We start from the raw sequence: 24,673 nt of genomic DNA on the forward strand, positions 1-24,673 counted from the left end.
TCAGCCGTACATGGAGCTTTAGACGAGGTTAAATCAAACAGGTAGAAAAGAAGAAAACCCTAAGGGTAGGAGAGTGCATTTTATTTCTACCCATAAATCAGTCTATGTAGGTTCATAGCTGGCACATGTCGTTTTTCATTGAAATGGAAATTTATGTTTGCTTTTATTGTATCACCTTTTCTCATACACTCCACCACTCTTCTGACAAGGAATATGCCATATGAGGGAAAAGGTAAATGAGCTTTGATTTAAAAAAAGATCATTAAAAAAAATCAAATACATTGCATTTATGGAGCAGTATGTAGTACTTGTAAACATGGAGACTGATCCAAGTGACTAACTTCAGATGAAGTTTTGTTTGAGTAGGACGAGGACTGGATCCAAAAACACTGGGATTTTATATTGAAGTGACTATGCCATATTACTGAATTCTTCTTTGAATTCTGCCTGAGAATATATTAGAATGGGGTCCTTTTTTTCCTGTAATAATTATGGAGATATGTGAGTTGTTCTTAAGTAACTTCCTAATATACCGTGGCTCATGAACGGAAGATATATGAATTTTAAAAATGCCACAGAAAGTGAAAATGGTAGTTCATTGTTCAGCTGTTTAGACAGCAGGGTGGGTATAGCCATGATTCTGAGTCATATATTTTCCTACCTGACTCAGTCTGATAGATAAGCACCTATGTTTCTCTGGGCAACAACAAGCATGAGGATTGTATTCAGAAAAGTGGAGCAATTTTCTAGATAACCTGCCTCCACTTATAGTGCTGAAGTCAACACTTCTGTTTGTTGTATTGCTAAGTTCACAATGCAGTAGCCCTTACTTAAAATAAGTTTCTCAAGGAGTAAAGTGGTTTGATGTTGAAAGTGTCTCCGGAATAGTCATACACATTACTCTGGTAAAAAAAAAAAAAAAACAAAAAACACCAAAATAACCCCACAAAACATAGACAAAAAAAACACTAACCAAAGAAGAACCCCCCAGGATTGTAAGAAAAATCATAGTCTTTTGTGCTAGAATCTGTTGTTTAGTGATAGGAATAAGAGTAGGAGTTCAGCTGGAAAGGTTGGGGAGGAACCTGGGAAAGAATTTCCTACTAGTTGCAACATCTGTGAAGTTCTGGGTTACTGCTATGCTCTTTCTCATCTCTCTTCTTATATTTCACATAGTTTGCATGAACATTTCTATTGATGTCCACTACTAGCATTGTGTAAGAGTGAGGTTGCATATTCATTTTAAAAGGTATAAAATTCAGTTCTGCAATAATTGTGTGGATTTTCTTTCTTATAAAGGAAGAAATAAACAAAGGGCCAACGACTCTTCCTGATTCATTACGCTGTGTCCCCTGATGTGAAAAACAACCCTTCTCTCTAATGCTCGTTTTTTCTTGTCTCCTAAAGTCCCACTAGTTTGCTCTTCCATGAAATTACTAAGAGTCAAAATTTCCTCCAACATCAATCCTAAATTCACATGTTTAGCTCATATTCCTGTGCTAACCAGTATTTTTTCTTCCTCATATTTCTGTCTGCACTGGTGTATGGAAACACGATTCTTCTCACATGCATTGAAGGCATTGCTTACTTGTGTCAAACTAGCCCTGCTTTGGACCTCGTCTTGTATGGTATGATCTTCCCTTCCCTTAACCTTATAGGATATGTTTTCTGTATTTGTTTCCTTCTGAATTCTGCTGTATGGAGCAGAAACCAACAGCTTTACAGAGTGATATTAAAATTTCCTTATCTGTCTTACAAATATGCTTCTTAATACACTTCTCAGTCTGCTTTTCATGGTATCACAATCATTCACAGGTATCCTGTGACAAACTAATAAATGAAGGTCTCACTCTTCTGGTTTTTCAACAGCCTAGTTTATACACAATACTCTTATAATTAATCCTTAAATTCGTGATCTACTTTATATTATTACATTTCAATCCAATTCTAATTTCAGTCTCTTAGCACCATCCCATGCAGTACATCATTGATATTCTGGCACACAGACAATACCTTAGCAATCACATGTCATCAGCACATTTTAATTACTTGTTCCAAGGTCATTAATGAAATTAAAATATTTAGTAAGATCAATCCCAAGAACAATCTGTGAATGATTCTTTCTGGCTTTTTCGGTACTATTTATTATCTTCCACACACAGGAAGTTTCTTAGATTGTTCTTTTCTTCTTTTAACTTATTTCATTATGAAGCATCAAAACACTTCCTTTACAGAATTCCAGGTACAAAATTTATTTTGACTAGAAACTGATTATCAGAAAAAGCTGCATATTTAATTGTCACATTGTAGCCCAGAAAACTTTATTTCTTTTTCAGTTTCTGTTCAGCTCTCCTCTTTATCTATATTGACTAAAGTGTTCTCCTCAGTTCTCTCTCAAGTACCTGTTCTCAGCATCTGTCCTTTCCTTATAGTCAAGTTGTTTTCCTGGGTTTACAGAACTGCCCATCAATTCTGTGACCTTCCCAGTGAGTACTGTTATTGAGAAAATAGCCATGAAACTTCCCCCTCATCTCTTTTATAACTAAATCTCCACTTGTACTTCTCATTTGTTTCCGCCATATCTTTAATCTGTATATCTGCCTGAGTTTTATCAGCTAATATTCCATGCATTTAAAACTATCCTTAGTTAAGGATAAACTTATCCTTAGTTAAGATATTGTTACTATTTAACCTTAATTAAGATATTATGCCCTTAGTATACTCCTATTGTTTTGCTTATCAGCAATATTTCATCATTATTCATGGTAATCTTTTCTCCCCAGTTCTCAGTTTTGATGAAGCACACAATCCCCTCCCCAAAATCTTGTACAAATCCTTCTACATTCTCTTCTCTGGTTGTTTGACTCATAAAATGTTCATCTTCAGTTTCTTTGTTGAGAGAAGTAGTTCTCTGTTCAGATCATTTATCAATGACCAGGTGCATTTTTCCCAAGTGGCCTCTGTGCTCTGACATAGAAAAATGCTTACCTTTCCCACACAGCTGTGCCAATATTAATTATTTCATCTTACTTCCATTAAAAAGAACTAAAATTGCCATCAACTAAGACTAAGTCAAGCAAAATATCCCTGTTTTCTAATATGTTAGCTAGTTTAGTTTAACAAATAAATAACATCATTTTAGTTTAACAAATTCTATGAAAACTGGGACCAATAAAACACAAAAATGAGAGCTAATATGTTCTGTTCTTGAATCAGTTACTGTTTTGTAGCGTAAACCATTTGACTTCTCTGAACATGCATTTTTCTTTCATGAGTTGGGAAAATTACTTTTCTTTCAGATGAATTTTGCACTGAATTATACACTACCACATCTGCACACAAATAAAAAAAAGAAAAAAAGCAAAAAAACAAGAGGACAAACTCAAGTAGCAGGGATTAATTTCCTTACATTTACAATTAACAGGAAACTACAGTTAAAAAAAAAAAAAGGCAACAAGGTCAGTTTTTAATTCGGGAAAAATGTGGTAGGCATTTGGATTTGCAGTACCTTTTGTATCATCCAAATTGTTGCAGAGAAGATGTGGAGTCCTTCATGGAAATACAGTCTGAGAGAAGTAGTAGAAACCCCTAACATAATCTGAGCAGGTACAAGACGAAGAAAAAATCCTAGGACTAACAAGCTCTTTGGTTTGTTGTCAACTTCTTTGAACCATTTTTCAGGTTCTTACTTCAGGTAGCATGCAGACACCTGTAGGGTTCATTCAGTTCTAAATAACCTATCATTAAATAATGCAAGTAGTCATCTGTCTGGAGTACTTGGTCCGATTTACATAATCAATTTCATTTAAAATATATAGACAAAGAAAAATGGGCAATGAAAATAATCTATGTTATAAGTGGATCTACACATGACAAAAAGTGTTGACATTAAGGGTAGACGAAAAAACCAATATATCCATATTAAAAAATTCTTACCTTTTGAATTATAAATAGCTATGAATACTTAAATATATCCAATGATTTTTGTAATGGACAAAGCGACATCACTGTTTTCTTCACTTTTTTAAAAAAAGCACAAGACAAAAACAAAAATTAAAAAAAATTAGTAATACTTGTGTATAAAGAATCTTTCCCCACTACAGAGATTCCAGGACCATGTTTGTATATTTTCCTGTGTCAATGCACAGAAATCTTGGCCAAGTCCTCTTAAATTTCTCCCTTCAAATTTCAGCGAAGTTCTAGGAGAAAGCAGCAGTCAATTTTGGAATCCCTTGCAATTCTTCATCAACACTAGCTTGAACTATGAAGATGTTAGAAGCACAGCATTTTTGCTACCCTCATATGACATTTTTGTTTGTTTAATTCAAAGAATAAGAAAGTCAAAATAAGAATAATAATAATAAAGTTTGAAATAATAGCTAATAAGAAAATTTCAGTGTCAGTCAACCTTAATCAGATTCCAGAACAGATATGACTTCACATGTTGGAAGAACCATAAAATTCTGATAATAAGATGCCTAAGCAGAAAAAGCTGGTGATGTACAAGCAAGCTGAATTATGAAAAGCTTTCCCTAAAGGACTAGTTTCTTTATGCCTTCATGTATTTTTTGCTACCTAGAAATTTTTGGAGCTATGTGCTAGATGTGAAACAGGAATAATCTGCTAAGAAAGGAGTGAACCACCATTTTTATGAAACTATGAGAAGTAGAAGGAAAAATATGGGTATAAAACACCCCCAAAATATGGAATATAAATCACATGACTTAATATTTCAGGCTTTGACAATGCTTCTTGGTTTTGGTAGAACTATTTGTCTCAGTATGAACCTTTGCAAAATCACTTAATCATAGTTTTCACTTCAGTCCATAACAGTCTGTAATGAGGGAATAATAAGTGACCTATCACTTCCCTGCTAATCAGTGTTAGACAGTATGTAAACTTCTGTGTACAATGCTATGCCATTAAGAAATTACATATGAGAGAATGTTAATTAATTTATCTTATCTGAACAACAAATCATGTCCCATTCCAAGAAATGAATAACTGAGCATCAGTGGAAAAATTTGAAATTTAGGAATTATCTGGGTTATTTGCATTCACTGAAGTCAAGAAGTGTAATGATTTAATTATATCAATGCACAGATTTTATGTTATGTGTGTACACAGTTGATGATTAAAAGAAATTGTTAGACACAAAGAACTATTAAAATTCGGACTGCAAACCCTAGTCATCATGACTTGTCAAAAATCCTTGCAAGGTGTTTAATTTTCGTTCCCTATAGCATTCACATATGCAACTACCAGTTAAGTTGACAAAAAAGTATAATTCTCAGAAGGTTTACATTCCCGTTTTATTAAGAATACATTTAGAACCAAAAATAATGAGTCATGGTTCCTTTATGACTAAAGTTCTATATAGGACAACATAGATTTAAATGGGTCTGTCCTTTGTAAAAAAAAAAAAAAAAAAACAACAAACTATTTTAAACGAAAACTCACGTAACTATTTTCTGTTCTCCAGAAACAGAGCACATGAACCCACAGGTATCAAAAGACTAGTGTCATATGTAAGAGACACTGATAACATCTACAGGCATCAATAAACCCCTACAATTTTAGTCTTAAATTAAATCCAAATTTAAGCAGAGGAAGGCAAAAATACTGAAAAGGTAAAGAGACTAAATATTTTACCTAAAGAACCAGAATCAGTAATGACATATAAGACTTAAAATGTCCCTAGAACAGGGAGAGAAAACATTTATTTTCTATCAGTTTCATGAGCTTAATGAGTTTACTAGTCAGTTTCTTGAGCAGTAAAAGACTTCGCAAACTGCCCAAAGAATAAATGACGAGGATCCAGAATAACCTTACTTTTACCTTTTTGAAATACCTTATGAAATAGAGAACCTCAAATCAAAATCTCAGTAAAGTGTTCTCCATCTGATTTGCCCATATGTCCATTTGCTTCTTTTAACTGTTAGAACTGTGCATACATTATTTGGATTAGAGCTGCAAAGGCAAGGGAAAAATAGTATGGACACAGAATATGAAAGTCCAGGCTCTAGCTGATGGAATTTCCTGGCAAAACGGATTAAACTTCACTTTCAACTGCTTTCAAGGAATTAAAAATAGTGTAATTGCAATATGAATATATTGCATCGCTTTCATATTATGCAATAAATTATCCATGTCCAAAAATTATTACATAAGTGAATACACAGAAGAGTAGAAAAAAAGGATGGTGTTTTTAGTCATGAAATAGGCTTGCAAAGATCTCAATTTAAGGGAAATTTAATTTTACCCTGAAATTTACATCTGCACATAAAATTTTTCAAGATTTTTCAAACAAATGTTTATTTTACTATAAGAAGATGGAGAACAAAAGATGCTTTGAGAACAGATGACTTTCACAGCTAGTTCATAGCATAGGGAGGAGGTTGGTTTCTTTGTGGAGAAAAGATTTTAGAAGGTGTGAGAGGATCTTTGAGAGAAAAAGTGGCTTTCTAAAACTTTCTGGTGACAGAAAGGGTCTTTAAACTTACAGATTACAAATTAATCACAATCCTTTGGTTATTCAGGAAAATCAGTGACAAGTCATTATTCATCTTTGATATGGTATTAATATTACTTTCCACAAATTGCTGCTTATTCCTCAATTCTCATTTTCATTTGTGTGATAGCTGAGGGATAAATAATAATGTGAGTTACGTGTAAAATTTTTTATGCAAAGCTTTAATTTTTTTGTTCGATTTCATAAAATGTACACGAGTCTGATTCCAGAGAAGGTTTATATAATCTCATGAAGTCACATACGAAAACCACCAGTCAAACTAAGGGAATGGTATTTCAAGTATATATAAGGTACCACCTAAATTAGAGGAAGGAATGTGTAAAGAATGTGCAAAAAATATGTTTGTTTACAGAAAGACTAACTTTGTGTTATGTCCCAAGAAACCATTTATGTGCAATTTAGCAGCCCCATGAGCTGAGGCTGTAACTGTGTAAGTGCCTTACAATATTTCTTTAGCAATTCACATGCCATTTAAGAAAGATGTACTCTATAATAAAATACCATGGAAGCAGCATGAGATACTTCACTTCCCCTACTTTTCGAAATTAAATTATTTACCTAAACGAAGTAAAATCCCACAAAACAGGCTACAGCCATAGAATACATATTGGTATTAAATTCAACACTCTTTATCACTGAACACTAAACTTGTGACAGACGCCTAAACTGTGGGGTAGCTCAGCAGGGGGAAGTATACTTTTCATATATTTTCACTGCATATTTACATTATTTTAAATAACAAAGTTTTCTTATGAGATAGGTTTTATTTCTTCTTTTTACAGTATCATGTAAACATAGTGATTAGATTTATTCCACCAAAATTTTATTCCAATTATTCAAGAAATCTGACCTATGCAATTTTAGACTGGGATTACAGACTTCAGCTTCAGATGGATATCACCTAACTATTCACCTTTTGTTCCTTCTACTTTCCTTTTCCCCCTCTTACATAATTTTTCCAAATATTTTTGTTACTGCATAAAATAATCAAAAAGAAAGAAATCTTTGACTAGATGATTCAATGCTCTTTTGTAGTCTTTATGTGATTTACAGCTTAAATGTGTATTCAACAGACTTAAACATCCGTTTCTGATGATACTAGGACAAGATGCATCCATATTTTCCTATCTAAGAAGCGTATCGTTCAATATCCAAAAGAAGCCTTATCTTTTTTTATCCCCCACCCCCGAGAAGCTAGCACTTCTAATTTCTTTATTACATAGCCCAGTTAGCAGGAGGGTATTGGTTTTGACCAGTCACAAAAAAATTATATCTGGTAAGTGTGGCAGAGATGGAAATGTCAAATGCTCAACTAATAATAAACACAAACAATCCTATAAACAATTTAAAACTAGAAACTGCTACCCAAAAGGAATTCTTCTTTAGGAGCTTCTTTCCACAAAACTAACAGCCTTTCAGTGACGCTGTTGCTAATTCAATTCCTCTCCTCCTTAATGTTAGAGAAGGAGGAGATCTCGCAAAAATAAAAATAGAAAACTAACTTTGCGAAAGTTTTACTATAAAAACCCTGAAAAACTGTTGGTTCTTCTCTTGAGCTCACCATGTCAAACTTTCCTCTTTGAAGAGCAGACTCTGTTGCTGGGCATCCTGTCCCTTAATAAGCTCTCATTAGTAGCTTGTTATTCTTTCTCTTCATGGCTAGAAAACAGTGTTCCCTTGGAGTCCTCCCTCTGTCTTCCAGATCAGGGAGAGTTAATAGCAATAAGATGTGCATTTTCCCTAGGAGAAAAAGGGAGTGACATCTGATGTGTTGCCCTTAATAAGGTCCATTATTTTCCTCAATGACACTGCAACAAAATTATATAAATAACTTTCCTGGAACCTTAGGATGTGACCGCAAGTATGAAGAAGAGTAAGGCAATCCCAAACGAAGAATTTAATAACAGTATCTGGACCTGAACATATTTCAAATTCCAAATGCAAGAAATGCACTTAGGGTTTTCATTACATGTTTACAGACATCAAGGTATTCTTTCATAAACTGGTGACTTTATTCAAAATGGTATACAAGAAAGATATTTCTGGGGCTTATAAACTGCCTAATTAAGGTGTTCATGAAAAGTCTGGTACAGTGATAGTATTTAGTATATTTTACTTCTCGTTGGAGGTAGGGGGTGAAGACCCACGTGGTAGCAAAGATGCAAGGGTTATTGATGTGTTCAAAACCACAGAAGCGCCTGAGAATGGTCACAGAGGAATTAGGGCTTCTCCCCCAAACATGTGGCAGGATCAGTAGTCCTACCAAAGTGTATCTACACCAATACACACAACATGGGCAACGAGCAGGAGGAGCTGGAAGCCATTGTGCAGTGGGAAAAGTATGACATAGTTGCTAGCATGGTAACATGGTGGGATGACTTGCACAACTGGAGTGCTGCAATGGATGGCTATAAACTCTTCGGAAGGGATAGGCAAGGAAGAAGAGGCAGTGGGTTAGCCCTGTGTGACAGGGAGGGTTTTGACTGTCTAGAGCTTAAATAGCTAAATGGTTAGTGACCCCCTGCTACACTATTTAGACACACACAAGCCTATGGGGCCGGATGGGATCCACCCAAGGATAGCGAGGGAGCCGGCAGAAGTGCTCACCAAGCTATTTCCAATCATTATCAGCAGTCCTGGCTAACCAGGAGGTCTTCACTGACTGGAGGTTAGAAAATGTTATGCCCATCAACAGGAAGGGCCAGGAGGAACATTTGGAAAACTACAGGCCTGTCAGTCTGACTTCGCTTCTGGGAAAGTGTATGGAGCAGATCATCTTGAGAGCCATCAAGCGGCGCATACAGGACAACCAGATGACCAGGCCCAGTCAGCATGGGTTTATGAAAGGCAGGTCCTGCTTAACTAACCTGATTTCCTTCTATGACAAGGTGACCCACTTAGTGAATGGGGGAAAAGCCATGGATATTGTCTTCCCAGACTTTAGTAATGCCTGGAGAAACTAGTTGCTCATGGCTTGAATGGACATAAAATCAATGGGTAAAAAAAAGTCTGGATGGCCAGGCCAAGAGAGTTGTGGTGTATGGAGTTAAATCCAGTTGGCAGGCAGTCACAAGTGGTGTTCCCCAGGGGTCTGTGTTGGGGCGAGTTCCATTTACTATCTTTATCAATGATCTGGATGAGGGGATGGAGTGCTCCTTCAGTAAGTTTGCAGATGACACCGAGCTTGAGGCAATAGCCTCAAGTTGCGCCAGGGGAGGTTTAGACTCAATATTAGGAAAAAGTTCTTCACTGAAAGGGTTATCAAACCTTGGAACAGGCTGGCCAGGGAAGTGGTTCAGTTTCAATCCCTGGAGGTATTTAAAAAACATGTAGATGTGGCTTAGGGATATGGTTTAGTGGTGGACTTGACAGTGTTAGGTTAATGGTTGGACTCAATTATCTTAAAGGTCTTTTTCAATCTAGATGATTCTGTGGATGTTCCAGTGCCTCAAAATGCTTAGGGTGAAGTATTTCTGTAGCACTATAATGGCAAGTACAATACATTGGGGTTTTGCCTTCATAATGTCTGATATTTTGTTATTTATACAGCCTGTTGTTCTACATCTACCTATTTCTCTCTCTTGGACCATTACTCTATTTTAAACAAACCTTGTACTATTTGGTCTAAATAGCTTTGTTGTTGTCATATGCCTACCTTCACTGTGACATTTAATTACTTGCAAAAGCCATTTATTGCTGCATATATAATCCTTAACCATGAATATTATCCCTTAATTAAAGCCAACAACATCCAATGTTTCAGCTGGCATATGCAACCCTCCTCAGGAATATAATTCATCAAACTCAATAGGCTTGAAATTTGAATTTTCAGTGCCATCTAGAAGTATATTCATGTCATTGGAATTCCCGCTGTTGGTGCCTTAAGATTTTCAGGAATAACTTCATGTAATGCTGCTAATCCTGGAATCAACCCTTATGTCCAACACGATGATTATAGCTCAGTCTTCCTTGGCAGGAAGTATTTTACTGTCATCAGTTCTAAACAGAGGAAGACTCAGAATTATACAGAGGTGAGAGGAAGGTCACACTGAACTATAAAAAGGGCTTGTCTTTTGTCTTAAATTATAGCCCCAACCCCTTTTTATTTTGTATTTTTTAAAGTCTACTTCGGAAACATCAGTTGAATAGATGACTTCACAGATTAGAAAACCCTATACAGAAAAATGAACAGATCTAAACAGGTGTATTACAGTTTAAGGGAGAGTAGGGAGAAACAAGTGACAAAAAGTAACACTTCACCTGCACATTACACAATCTGCACAGTGGTTCTACATAGGAAAATCAGGCGTGTGGGAGTCTAATCTTTGTTTTACAGAACCAGGTATTATCAACTACTTAGGAAACAGAAAATACATACATCTAAGAAAAATCACTAGAAACACTGTTAAAAAGGATAACCTTACACTTTTTCCTTCTTGAAGTCCCATAGGAATGTTCTTCTGTCTTCACCACAGAGAATCAGCCCAGAGGACTGTCATGGAGAGGAAAGCACTTCAAGAAAGGGGAAAATGTCTTCCGTGTATATTCTCCCAAAAGAACTCCAGAATATAAGGTCCCGGGTTAGCTAACAAGCTACTGAGTGATACCCAGGCAGACAGGTGTCCTCCGAAAATGTCAAGACACACAAAAGCACAATTTACAAATTTGTAAAAAAAAATAATAAAAAATTTGTAATACCCATTCATCAACCTAATGATATAGGCGAAAGGATATTTCTTGACTGCTGACTATGATTTGCAGTCTAACTCAAGTTAGCGGAACTAAGCATGAACTAAACCAGTGTTAAGGTATCAAAGGAACTCTACTGCTGAAACCTTAATATCTGAAGTACTTAGAGTTGGATAGCAGGTGAGTAAGAACTTTAAATAATATAAGTTAAACACTAAGTATCAAAGATGACATACAAAGACATTCATTCATCTGAGTTCTTTTCTTCAGACCTAGTTCCAGGTCTGAAGACTTCCAAAGGCCTCATGTAACTAGTGTCCAGAACTTCTCCTGACCCCACCACGCTAATTCACAATATCTTGCCTCCAATAACAATATTCTTATTTTAAAATGTGAGATACGAAATCACAGAATCACAGAATAGTAGGGGTTGGAAGGGACCTCTGTGGGTCATCTAGTCCAACCCTCCTGCTGAAGCAGGGTCACCTACAGCAGGCTGCACAGGACCTTGTCCAGGCGGGTCTTGAATATCTCCGGAGAAGGAGACTCCACAGCCTCCCTGGGCAGCCTGTTCCAGTGCTCCGTCACCCTCAGAGGGAAGAAGTTCTCCCTCATGTTCAGACGGAACTTCCTGTGCCTCAGTTTGTGCCCATTGCCCCTTGTCCTGTCACTGGGCACCACTGAAAAGAGCTTGGCCCCATCCTCCTGACAGATATTTATAAGCATTTATTAGGTCCCCTTGCAGCTTTCTCTTCTTCAGGCTGAACAAGCCCAGCTCCCTCAGCCTCTCCTCGTAGGGGAGATGTTCCAGTCCCCTCATCATCCTTGTAGCCCTTCACTGGACTCTCTCCAGTAGCTCTTCATCTTTCTTGAATTGGGGAGCCCAGAACTGGACACAGTACTCCAGATGAGGCCTCACTAGGGCAGTGTAGAGGGGAAGGAGAACCTCCCTTGACCTACTGGCCACACTCTTCTTGATGCACCCCAGGGTCCCATTGGCCTTCTTGGCAGCCAGGGCACATAGCTAGCTCATGGTTAACCTGTCGTCCACCAGGACACCCAGGTCCCTCTCCACAGTGCTGCTCTCCCGTAGGTCCACCCCAAGCCTGTACTGGTGCATGGGGTTGTTCCTCCCCAGGTGCAGGACCCTGCATTTGCCTTTGTTGAACCTCATCAGGTTCCTCTCTGCCCAACTTTCCAGCCTATCCAGGTCACGCTGAATGGCAGCACAGACTTCCGGTGTGTCTACCACACCTCCCAGTTTGGTGTCATCAGCAAACTTGCTGAGGGTACATTCTAACTCTTCATCCAGGTTGTTGATGAAGAAGTTAAACAAGACTGGGCCCGGTACTGACCCTTGGGGGACACCACTAGTTACCAGCTTTCAACTAGACTGAGAGCCTCTGATGACAACCCTCTGAGTTCCGCCATTCAGCCAGTTCTCTATCCACTTCACCGACCACTCATCTAGCCCACACTTCCTGAGCTTTCCTAGGAGGATATCATGGGAGACTGTGTCGAAAGCCTTACTGAAGTCCAGGTAGACAACATCCACGGATCTCCCCTCATCTACCCAGCCAGTCATGTCATTGTAGAAAGCTATCCGATTGGTCAGGCATGATTTCCCCTTGGTGAATCCATGCTGACTACTCCTGATAACCTTCTTTTCTTCCACTTGCTTGATGATGGCCTCCAGGATAAGCTGCTCCATCACCTTTCTTGGGATGGAGGTGAGGCTGACCGGCCTGTAGTTCCCTGGGTCCTCCTTCTTGCCCTTTTTGAAGACTGGAGTGACATTGGCCTTTCTCCAGTCCTCAGGCAGCTCTCCTGTCCTCCAGGACCTCTCAAAGATGATGGAGAGTGGCTCAGCAATGACCTCTGCCAGCTCCCTCAGCACTCGTGGGTGCATTCCATCGGGACCCATGGATTTGTGGACGTCCAGATCGCTTAAGCGATCCCTCACACAGTCCTCCTTGACCAAGGGAAAGGGGAAAGTCGTCCTCTTTGTAGGCTTCTTCTCTTACCTCCGGGGCCTGGGATTCCTGAGGGCCAGTCTTAGCACTGAAGACTGAAGAAAAGAAGGCATTCAGTAGCTCTGCCTTCTCCGTATCCTCCGTCACCAGGACACCCGCCTCATTCAGCCGCGGCCCCACATTGTCCCTAGCCTTTCTTTTGCTGCTGATGTAGTTGAAGAAGCCCTTCTTGTTGTTTTTGACATCCCTTGCCAGCTTCAATTCCAGGTGGTCTTTGGCCTTCCTTGTCGCATCCCTGCACACTCTGACCACATTCCTGTACTCTTCCCAAGTGGCCTGCCCCTCTTTCCACATTCCACGGACCTTTCTCTTCCACCTGATCTCCGCTAGAAACTCCTTGTTTAACCATGCAGGTCTCCTGCCTCCTTTGCTCAATTTCTTTCTCAGGGGGATGCATTGCTCCTGTGCATGGAAGAAGTGTCGTTTAAAGAGCGACCAACGCTCATGGACCCCCCTGCCTTCGAGAGCCCTGGCCCACGGGATTCCTCTCAGTAGCTCCTTGAAGAGGGCAAAGTCAGCCCTCCTGAGGTCCAAGGTTTTGATCCTGCTTGTCGCCCTGCTTCCTCCACGCAGGATCCTGAACTCCACCATTTCATGGTCACTGCAGCCGAATCTACCTCCGACCTTCACATCCTCCACCATTGGAATGGAAATGATCCATTCCTGAAGACTGAATGAGTTTCAACAGGCAACTCCTGGAATTAAAATTCTAGGACAGAACTTGGATCTGTTTATTTTCAAATGCAGGAAGATTGCTCATCCCAGACTGAAGCCAGATACTGATAAAATTGCAGAACATGGAGGCAAAACTGCAAAATCATCACAAGAACAGGAGACATTTTGAGTTTCTCTGTTATTCAGTCTAGTATAACAACATTCAGATCAGCTGATTACATAAGGCCATGCTGAAATCAGAAACACAAAGATGTGGCAAAATCCATCATCACTTTTTACTTCTGAAAAGATTGGTTTTGTATGAGCCCTTGATATAGCCTTATGCCTAGAGATACAATTGAAATATTACTAATTACTATATAATAAACATAAAATAAATTAGTAGGCAATTTACTTCTGTTAGCATATTATTTATATTGTCCTAGTTGCCACAGTGTAATAAATTCTGTAAATTCATTACTTCTTCATTTTCTTAGATCTTCAGAGTCCGTAGATTGTGTTCTCACAACAAACTGTTAGTAACCGACAGCTTCTATTCAGATTCGGACATGCATTCAGTTACTTTCATTGTATATCTAAATCTGATGGGATAATCTCTTTATTTGTAGAATCCATATTTAATATGCATGCTAAAATTAGAGATTTATGCATGATTTAAGAGTTCAAACCTTGCCTTTGGAGAATGTTTATTACGAAACATTTGTGATTGCGTGTTTCTGTTAGTATTTGCGCAGTAAATGGGAATAATCATAACAAGCCAAGAGAAAAAAAAATGTAGTTTATGTAAAGAAAGTTACTTTTATTCAAACATATAATAATTGATTCACTATTTCGCTGATTCATGTTGAAGCATTTATTAAGCATCGGTCTTGAAAGAGGTAGAATTGTCAGTTTTTCCAACACCTGTAAGGAACCTCCATTAAAAGAGTCACTGTTTGATTAAACACTTATGAAATTTATCCTAACAATCATTGTTAAGCTTATTTTAATCGTTTGTACAAAGCAGAAAGACACAGGATTTTTTAAATAAAAAATAACACATGTAATAAATTATCAGTTTTTCTTGTATTGCATCCTTATTCAAATGTTAAATTTACTGATATATTCTTGTGGGTAGCTACTTCAACATAAACTTGATCTGAAATGTCACCCAAAACTACAATAATAATCTTAAAATTAGAAATTAGAACCTAATCAATCTTCAGCACAATGTCATTATGGTTCATATTTTCTTTATTCATCCAATAAATGTTAGTATAGAATAGAATCATAGAATCATAGAGGTTGGAAAAGACCTCTAAGATCGTCAAGTCCAGTAGTAGATTATATCATGTCTGAGAAAATGTCACAGCAGGCAGGAAAGTTTCTTTGGCCAGTTAAAATCACTCTTTGAGGTGATACCACTGTCGCTGGTATCACCAATAACAGAAAAAGTAACTGTCAAAAGATATGCAAAGAGCATTTATTTTACTCTGAAGTAAAAAAAAAAAAAAAAAAAAAAAAAAAAAAACAAGTAAAAAAAACTAAAAAGGAATTACTTATTAATCAATTGTGTTGTGTTGAACACTGTGATATGAAAGCATACCCGCTCCAAAGGGCACAAGGTTTGTCGTAATGGATTAGGAAAGATCAACCTTTTCTGATAAATTCCCTGTGGTGTTGCAGGTAGAAAAAGACTTACAAAAAGCAAGCAGAAAATTACCAGCGTCTGTCACAGTGAGGATAAAATGTAACAAAAGCCTGTAAAAGCCATCAGAAAGAACAAACATTTCTTGATCCATAGTAGTTAAAAGAGGTCTGTAAACAAAGCAGGTTTTATTTTCATTTCAAACAGTCCTGTGATCAGACTGAAGTGAGATAGCAGCTGCTTAAATAGAGTTAACAAGCCAGATACTTCAAACTCAATAAAATGCTACTGTACAGCATGGTTTGTTTTTAATGAAAGTCAGTTTTCTGTCTACAAGCAATTTGTGTTATCAGAACTTCCGTAATTACACTTGAAATTCCACAAAGAAGGAAATGTTAACACTGATGGTGGGGCAGGAACATATTTTAGGTTAAAACTAAAGTGTTTAACTAGGCTATAGGTTTACAGTGGCTATTTTTTTGTTATCAATATTTTCAGATTATAGTACTCATTTCTATTTGAAAGTTGCTAAAAATGGATGCAAAATTACTAAAGTTTTGTGTGTAAATGTAGAAGGATTGTTACAAATTACAAATTGTTTTCAGTTGATCATAACTGTTAAGGTTTCCCCAACTGTTACTGAATTATCATACCGGAAAAAAATCATCCTTTGCTTTTCCACTGGCCGTGGTGTTCCACCTGCTCAAGTCACATTAAGCAGTTTATAATCAGAGAGTGAAGTATGAACTGCACATAAAAGCATAGCTTCACTTGTTGATCTCCAGTTTCGCTGGTACAACAAGACTTACCACTTCAGGAAGTTTCATTTCCAGGCTGGAAGAAAGAATTCCAGTTTGGAGAAACATGCAATGTAGGAAGAAGAGAGCTAAGAGAATGTATAAACTAGGCAGAAGCACATGAAGATCATGACTCTACCTTATACGCCAGGCTTACCACTACAGGCTTTGCTTCCCAGTCTCACCAGTACTCTACCTACTGGCCCGTTACACCGTATTGTATCTAACACATGTTTAAGTAAAAAGATCTAACATTAGTTTAACAATAAATGAAAATTGTCAAAATGTTGTTTCCTATTTCTTCCCCTTGAAAGAATTCTTTTCGTCTTCACACAGACTTCTGACAGATTCCCACCAAAAGTCAAGATGAAGATCTTGTACCACTAAGATACAGTGTTCATTATTTAACTACCACTAAGTGCTACCACCACATGAGTAAAATAACTATTTCAAGCTCCTGTTCTTAAAAGGTTAAATTTGTTACCCTCCTCACAGTATGTTTTTTCTTTCTTTGCTTTACACCTGTTTTTTTATTTGTAAAAATTTTCTCCATAATGACCATTTGTGGGTTACTATAATGTATTCAAATATTATACCTACAAACAACAGAAAACCCCATGAGGTAATCAAAAAATCTGTGTTGAGAATAGTTGCAGTAGTGTACAACAGATGAGACATGGGTCAACAAGTGAACGAAGAAAAGAGACCAAACTACTAGCGAATACTGACAGAACTGAGAAAGACAGTCCTGTGCCAGGCATGGCACAAGAATATTTTTTTGTGAGGGAAGGGATTAAGCAAGCAAGTTAAAATTTAGCTTTGCTTAGTTTCGGTATCTTAACTTTGTAGCCCTCACAAAGTGCTTCAATACAGCATTTTGAGTGCAGCATACAATGTCTTTTGACATGTATAAACATTCTTATGATTAGTAGCCACAGGGATTATTTATTGTTATGAATTGTGTCCAATCCATTTTGGTTTTCATATTGTCCAAGTATCTTTTGCTGCAAAGCGAATCTTGAAATCTGTAAATGTTAGGGGCTCAGCTGAAGCAGCCTGCCTTGGCAAACTCCCTGAAACATATCTGTTAAGCACAGCAAAAGCCTTGTAAAATGCTCCTCTGCTGTAGGCCACAGAATGGAGCTATAATAAACTCTAACCCATAAAAAGTCATGTAAACATTATAACCTGTTTTTACTAGCCTTTTAAGTGCCAGGAGCAATTGATCTTATACGGCTCAGGTCTTTCCAGCTTCCAAGTCTCCATGAGCACCTAAGATCCTACATGGGTGTTCAAATGCCTCTGGCTTTGGAAGCCTAATATAGGAACAGATAAAGTGATATCAGCCATTTAGTTATTCACTCCAGGCAGACGTGTGATATTTCCAACTGCAAACATTTAAAAATGAAACACCTATGGAAATCAACTGACTGTTTTTGTATTTTTAATAAAAATAAATATCCATTCAATCTTGAGCTGTTCCCCTAAATTGTTCCATTTGTCATATTGGAAAGAAGAGGTGAAAAAGACAAAAAAGAATAAAAAAAGGAAAAATGTTTCAAATTTAGAGTGACGGTGTCCTTGCCTTAAGGCTCTCTGATCATGACAGATTCCCTAAGGTTCAATGTCACTATTTATTTTGAGGAAAATGCTGCAAATCTTAGTCCTTGGGGGAAACTGAAGTTGACTTCAATGCAATTCAATGGGATTTTTGCCCGAGTAATAGCTGAAGGGTTTAGCTCACTGTTAACTTCACGAACAAGCAACATGAATTTTACAGCTTTTGATTTCTGCCAAATTCTTACCCCACTAAATTGCTGTGGGAAATCAGACATACAATTAAAACCTATTTTATGCCTTCAAAAGCATTAATGAAGCAATTGTGGCTTTCAGAATTTTATGTACGTGTGTATATATGTGTGTGTATTTTGCTGTCACTGCAGCAGCTGCTGTTGGCCTCAAACATCTCTTAAACACATAGACAGTGATGGAGGTATACAGGACTCGGATGGTCATTAAACATCACTTAAAAAGATAAAAATCCCTCTGCTATACAGACAGTTGCCATAACATGCAAAAATTTGCTACTTATTAATATATGTACTCTATTCCTTTCATTCTGGTTAAAGAAAATGAAAATACAGAAGTAATGAGGAGTCAGTGTTCAGAATTTGAAACCGGTTTCGACAGCTTATGTTTCCCAGCAAGGTTCGATGCTACATCTGAACATAGGTTAATTGTTACATGCTAATGTCTGGACCTGGATCTGAATGTAGAAACTTAGGTCTATTGTTTGTTCCAGTGCATTTCTTACTTTTGACTCCTTACCCAAGGAAGACCTTTGGATGAGGAAGTGTTTTACTCCAGTAGGAACTCTCATGTAGACAGCTGGCAAAAAGATCTTCTCCAAATAATGAAATTCTTGTCTTGCTGTAATAATATATGTCATCAGGGAAAACGGTTCACAATTTTGTTTTTGATTTTTGACAGAATGACACAGGCAATCTTTTGGCCAAAGATTTTGATTCTGAGAAGCAATTACAGACAGTTGAAAAATTCAGAACTCTGTGCTGGGATGTAATACTTACTTTCTGTGTATTTACCTTGGAGATTCAAGTTTAGAAAGAATGGCCTGAACTGCAGAAGAGCTGAATATTCTTCTCTACCCAGAGCCAGAGTTGCAGTGATCACCTGGGGATCACAATACCCATCTTTGGAGCATTTATATTTTCAGTGCTCTACCACTTAAAGGGACGCGCAATCCTGAGTTGAGTGGCTAGGGCCCACGAGGGAAAGTGCAAGGACATTTGAATACTTGAGATGGGAATTTGCAGGAAGTGGCTTCCTGAACACAAAAATAGTACTATTTCCAATTTGGTAAGAGTTAAAATCTGTTCTGAACCCAACTCCTAAATGAGACCCCATAGTTAATTCATGTAGGAGAATCACCATTTAGAGCATTTCAAGAGGCACTGAATCTTACAGCACTCCCACTATTTCAGTGATTATGTTTATGACTTCCTCCAGTAACTTTTGACATCAACTTTAACTCCTGGAAATTTAGGAACAAGGGTGGCTGTCAGGGGTGCATAAAATTACTGGAAATAAGAATCATAGCATCATAGAATCATACAGTGATTTCGGTTGGTAGGGTATAGATCATCTAGTTCCAACTCCACTGCCATGGACAGGGACACCTTCCACTAGACCAAGTTGCTCAGCTCAAAGCCCCATTCAACCTGGCCTTGAACACTTCCAGGGAGGGGGCATCCACAACTTCTCTGGGCAACCCGCTTCAGTGCCTTGCTACTCTCATGGTGAGGAATTTCTTTCTTCTATCTAATGTAAATCTACCCTTTTTCAATTTAAAGCCATTACCCCTTGTCCCATCAAGTCATGCTCTTCCACAAAGTCCTTCTCCAGCTTTGTTGTAGGCCCCCTTCAGGTACTGGAAGGCCACAACAAGGGCTCCCTGAAGCCTTCTCTTCTCCAGGATGAACAACCCCAACTCTTTCAGCCTTTCCTCATAGGAGAGATGCTCCAGCCCTCAGATCATTTTTGTGGCCCTCCTCTGGCTCCACTCCACTAGGTCCATGTCTTTACCGTGCTGAGGGCTCCAGACCTGGATGCAGGACTCCAGCTGGAGTCTCAACAGGGAATCAGAGAATCATTAAGCTTGGAAAAGACCTCTAAGATCATGAAGTCCAACTGTCAACTCAGTGCCACCATGCCTACTAAACCATGTCCGGAAGTGCCATGTCTACACATTTTTTAAACGCCTCCAGGGATGGCAACTCCACCACTTCCCTGGGCAGCCTGTTCCTATGCCTGACCACTCTTGCAGTAAAGACATTTTTCCTAATATCAAACCAAACCTCCCCTGCAGCAACTTTCGGTCATTTCCTGTTGTTCTATCGCTAGTTACTCAGCAGAAGACACCAACATCTGCCTCACTACAACCGTCTCTCAGGTAGCTGTCGAGAGTGAAAAGATCTCCCCTCAGCCTTCTCCTCTCCAGACTGAACAGTCTCAGTTCACTTGGCCACTTCTCGTAAGACTTGTGCTCTAGACCCTTCACCAGCCTTGTTGCTCTTCCATGCTCCAGCACCTCTGTGTCCTTCTTGTAGTGAGGGGCCCAAAACTGAACACAGTACTCCAGATGCGACCTCACCAATGTCAAGTACAGGGGGATGATCACTTCCTTACTCCTGATGGCCGCACTATTCCTGATACAAGCCGGGACACTATTTGCCTTCTTGACCACCTGAGCACACTTCTGGCTCATGTTTAACCAGCTGTTGACCAATACCCCAAGGTCCTTTTCTGCCAAGCAGCTTTCCATCCACTCCTCCCCAAGCCTGTAGTATTGCAGGGAGTTGTTGTTGTGACCCAGATGCAGGACCTGGCACTTGGCCTTGTTGAATTTCACACAGTTGACATCAGCCCATTGATCCAGCCTGTCCAGATGTGTCTGCAGAGACTTCCTACCCTCAAACAGATTGGCACTCACTCCAAATTTGATGTCATCTGCAAACTTACTGAAGGAGCACTCAATCCGCTCATCCAGATCATTGATAAAGATGTTAAACAAGACCGGACCCAAAACTAAGCCCTGGGGAACACCAGTCATGACTGGCCACCAATTAGATTTAACTCCATTCACCACAACTCTCTGGGCTCAGCCAGAGCACAGTAGCAGGGCAGAATCACCTCCCTTGACCTGCTGGCTTTGCTTCTTTTGATGCAGCCCAGGATACAGTTAGCCTTCTTGTCTGCAAGCACACACTGCCAGATCATGTTGAGTTTCTGGTCAACCAGCACCTTGAAGTCCTCCTCAGGTCTTCTCTCAATCCATTCTCCACCCAGCCTGTATTTGTGCTTGAGTTTGCCCCAATCCATGTGAAGGACCTTGCATTTGCCTTTGTTGAACTTCAGAAGACTCACACTGGCCCAATTCTCTGAAGCCTGTCAAGGTCCCTCTGGATGGCGTCCCTTCCCTTCAGCAAGTCGACTGCACCACACAGCCTGGTGTTGTCAGTAATCTTGCTGAGGGTGCACTCAATCCCACTGTCCATGTTGATGACAAAGATGTTAAACAGTGCTGGTCCCAATACCAAGCTCTCAGGAATGTCACTTGTCACTGGTCTCCACTTGGACGTCGAGCCATTCACCACAACTCTTTAAGTGTGACCATCCTTCCAATTCCTTATCCAGTGAATGGTTCATCCACCTTATGCATGTCTCTCCAATTTAGAGACAAGGATGACATGCAGGACAGTGTCAATTTCTTTGCTCAAATCCAGGTAGAAGAAACATTCATTCATGCAGATCTCTCTCTCTGGCATCTAACCCCCAGCTCTAAAAATCTATTTTGCATTTATGAGCTGCCACTTCCATATTTCTATCAGGTAAAGGCTGTGCGATTCTCTCACTGGCTTTCAGCAGAAGTGCAATTCTCCAATACTACTTGCATTTGAGAAGTACCAACACTGCAAAACATATTATTATTCATCCTTTTTTTTCACCTTTTTAACCAGCTCATAGTGTACTTGCAGAGTCAGACAGTTTGAATAATTTTCTTCTCACAATAGACAGCATGTAAAATGTTGCTGTGTTTTCATTTTGTGGAAATTGTTTCACTGGTGCAGACACACAAGTTTTAGCAAACTCCTGTTCATATTTAGCTGTTCCTGAAAAGAAAACTTGATATTTAAATCCAAAGAGTATGCTGACATCTTGGGCTGGCTGGTGTGAAATTTAATTTGTGCAGTTAAGCCTCAGAAGCCTGGGGAAAACATGAGATGAACAACAGCCGTTAAATTCCAGTTTTACAATATCCTTTAGAAATGAAATAGCAACTGATTGACCTATGCACCCAATGTCCCCTTGAGGGCCACATATCTGGGTGCTATACCTGAAAACTGGGTTTGACGTTTCAATTTTTACTGCTGTCCCTTCCAGTGTAAAGCTTTTTGGGCACAATGTTTAGAAACAGAACAGAGCAGGCGCAGAACTTTGTCCTGACCTCAGCAGTTATATACTGAGACTTTCAACTTTTTTGTATTAACTTTGTTTCCATAACACAAAAAGTCTTCTTTTTGTGCCTTGACTTCTTCAAAAATATACTAGGTTTATACTCATAAAGTTATCCTAAATAAACAGGTGCCTTCCCCACAACAAACACTTGCAAAATGAATTAATAAATACATAAAATTAAGCAAGAAGCCCTCAAGAGGCATTCACAATGTCAAGCAAGTTTGAACTAATTAAAACTTAACTTCTAAGCAGGGACCCATTCAACTGCCTCTGAAGAAATTAGCACCAGAGGGAGGAATGGCATTCTACCAGTTTTTGCCATCAGATCTCTATGCCAGCACTTTTGAACAGATGAGTTGTTCATTCCTTTGTGTTGGTTCAGTGCAGTTCTCCTACATGACCTCAGCTCCAGAACATCAGAGAATTTGTAGAGCCAAAACAAACACATTTTTCATGTCAACACACTTCATGTTTCCCACCCAGTAGCAATACAGTAACTTCCAACTTTAAGATTCTTAAGTCCTGTGTGGGTGAGCTGAAAAGCAAGTTCTTCATATCAAGAAATAAACTTACTGTGGAAATTGCTGGAATTTTTTCTTATCTGCCTTCATATTCAGTTAACATTAATCACTCCCAGCTGCTTAATTCAAATTAATACTCCAGGGGTCTGAAAAAGCCTGTAATTCCCTAGCTGTGCTAGCTGCACAGACATTATATTCTTACATTTAAAGAAAGGGTTTTACCTGAATGCCCTAAAAAATTGTGACAAAAACATGATGACTGAACACTGATTTCTGTTACAAAATCAGTTCACCTGCCAGAAGGAAGACTGAATGGTTGAGACAAAACCACAAGGGTACTGGCAGTGTGACCAGACGGTATTGCCAGGAGGTCAAACAGTATCAGGGCATTCCAGCTGAGAACAGAAATCTAGGAATGTGATGCGGCAATGTAGAGCTTTGTTTGCTCAGCACAAAGCACGGTATCCTATCTTATTTCAACCAGATCACTTCCCCAATAGCTATTCATTATATTCAAAATTACATTTATTCATTTTAGAAATATCACACTGTTTCAGGCTTTGGTTAACAAATTACACTAGTCAGAACCACAGATGTTGGCATCTTTTTTGTTATTTGGATGCTTCATATTTTCATTGTTTCCATTTTACTCACTCTACGTATTCCTCCTCAGACTTACACTTGTTCCACAGAATATACCTCTATTCCTATCCGTTATGCCCTATATCAAATTTAATTTACAGGAATTGCACTTAACTTCTGCAAAATTTTCTGAAGGCCATGGACATTCAGTGATGAACTTCGTATTCAGAATTCTCCCTTTCACCAGATTTTTTCCATTTTTTCTTAAAGCAAGTGTCTTTCTTCTAAAGCTAAGAATCTTTGTTGAAATTTCTTCTGGAATCCTCCTGTCCTTGACCTCACTTGCTACTGCAGTATAAAGATGCTCTAAACAGTCGTTTACACTAATGATATCTGCAGTAATGAAAACTGCAGTATGTCTGTAGTTTTTTCTTAACACAGATTGATTCCTATACCTTTTTAGTCATGTTAGTACCTTTAATTTTTATGTTTGATTGTTATCTGAATAGTTCAATTATTTTAGTTAATTGCCATATTTAATTTCATTTTTTTAATATTGATAAAATATTATTAAATATCTAGAAACATGTTGTCAGGTTTTTTGTGCAGGAAGTAGAACTTTTTAATTGTTAAGCAACAAATCTGAGATTTCAAAGCAGGATAAAATTCAGTATAGTGAGATTATTAAAACCTTTCTAATCTGATGGTGGAAGTGAGTCAGCAGAAATAACATTTCATCTCTGGGAACAGTCCCAGCACTTGGTAGCTCCTCACAGATGTGTTAATCAGTGGTTAATTATAGCAAGCTTATCATTGGCAACACATATGTGGAGAATTTATTTTTGCCTCTGACTGCATTTATACTACTTTCTAATACATTTCTAAGCAATAAAAATCCTCAGGCAAATCACTTGGTTTGGGTTCCTGCTAATTTTCATCTGTCCCTAGGCATGTGAAAAATCTACATCAGTTTTAATGGGAGTTACACTTTTTGAGATAGACAGGAGTATTTTCCTTTAGGACATGCACATAATTACTGTATGTGGTAGCTAACAGCAGAGTAACAGATGCTGTGTAGGCAAATAAACTACTATTTCCTTTGCTACAAAAATAGCGACTCTGATGGTCTCATTGGACACCATGCTTTGCCCTCTGATCTGCTTGTTCAATGAACAATGTTC

The sequence above is a fragment of the Opisthocomus hoazin genome, chromosome 1 (genome assembly GCF_030867145.1).
Source record: "Opisthocomus hoazin isolate bOpiHoa1 chromosome 1, bOpiHoa1.hap1, whole genome shotgun sequence".
Lineage (NCBI taxonomy): Eukaryota > Metazoa > Chordata > Aves > Opisthocomiformes > Opisthocomidae > Opisthocomus > Opisthocomus hoazin.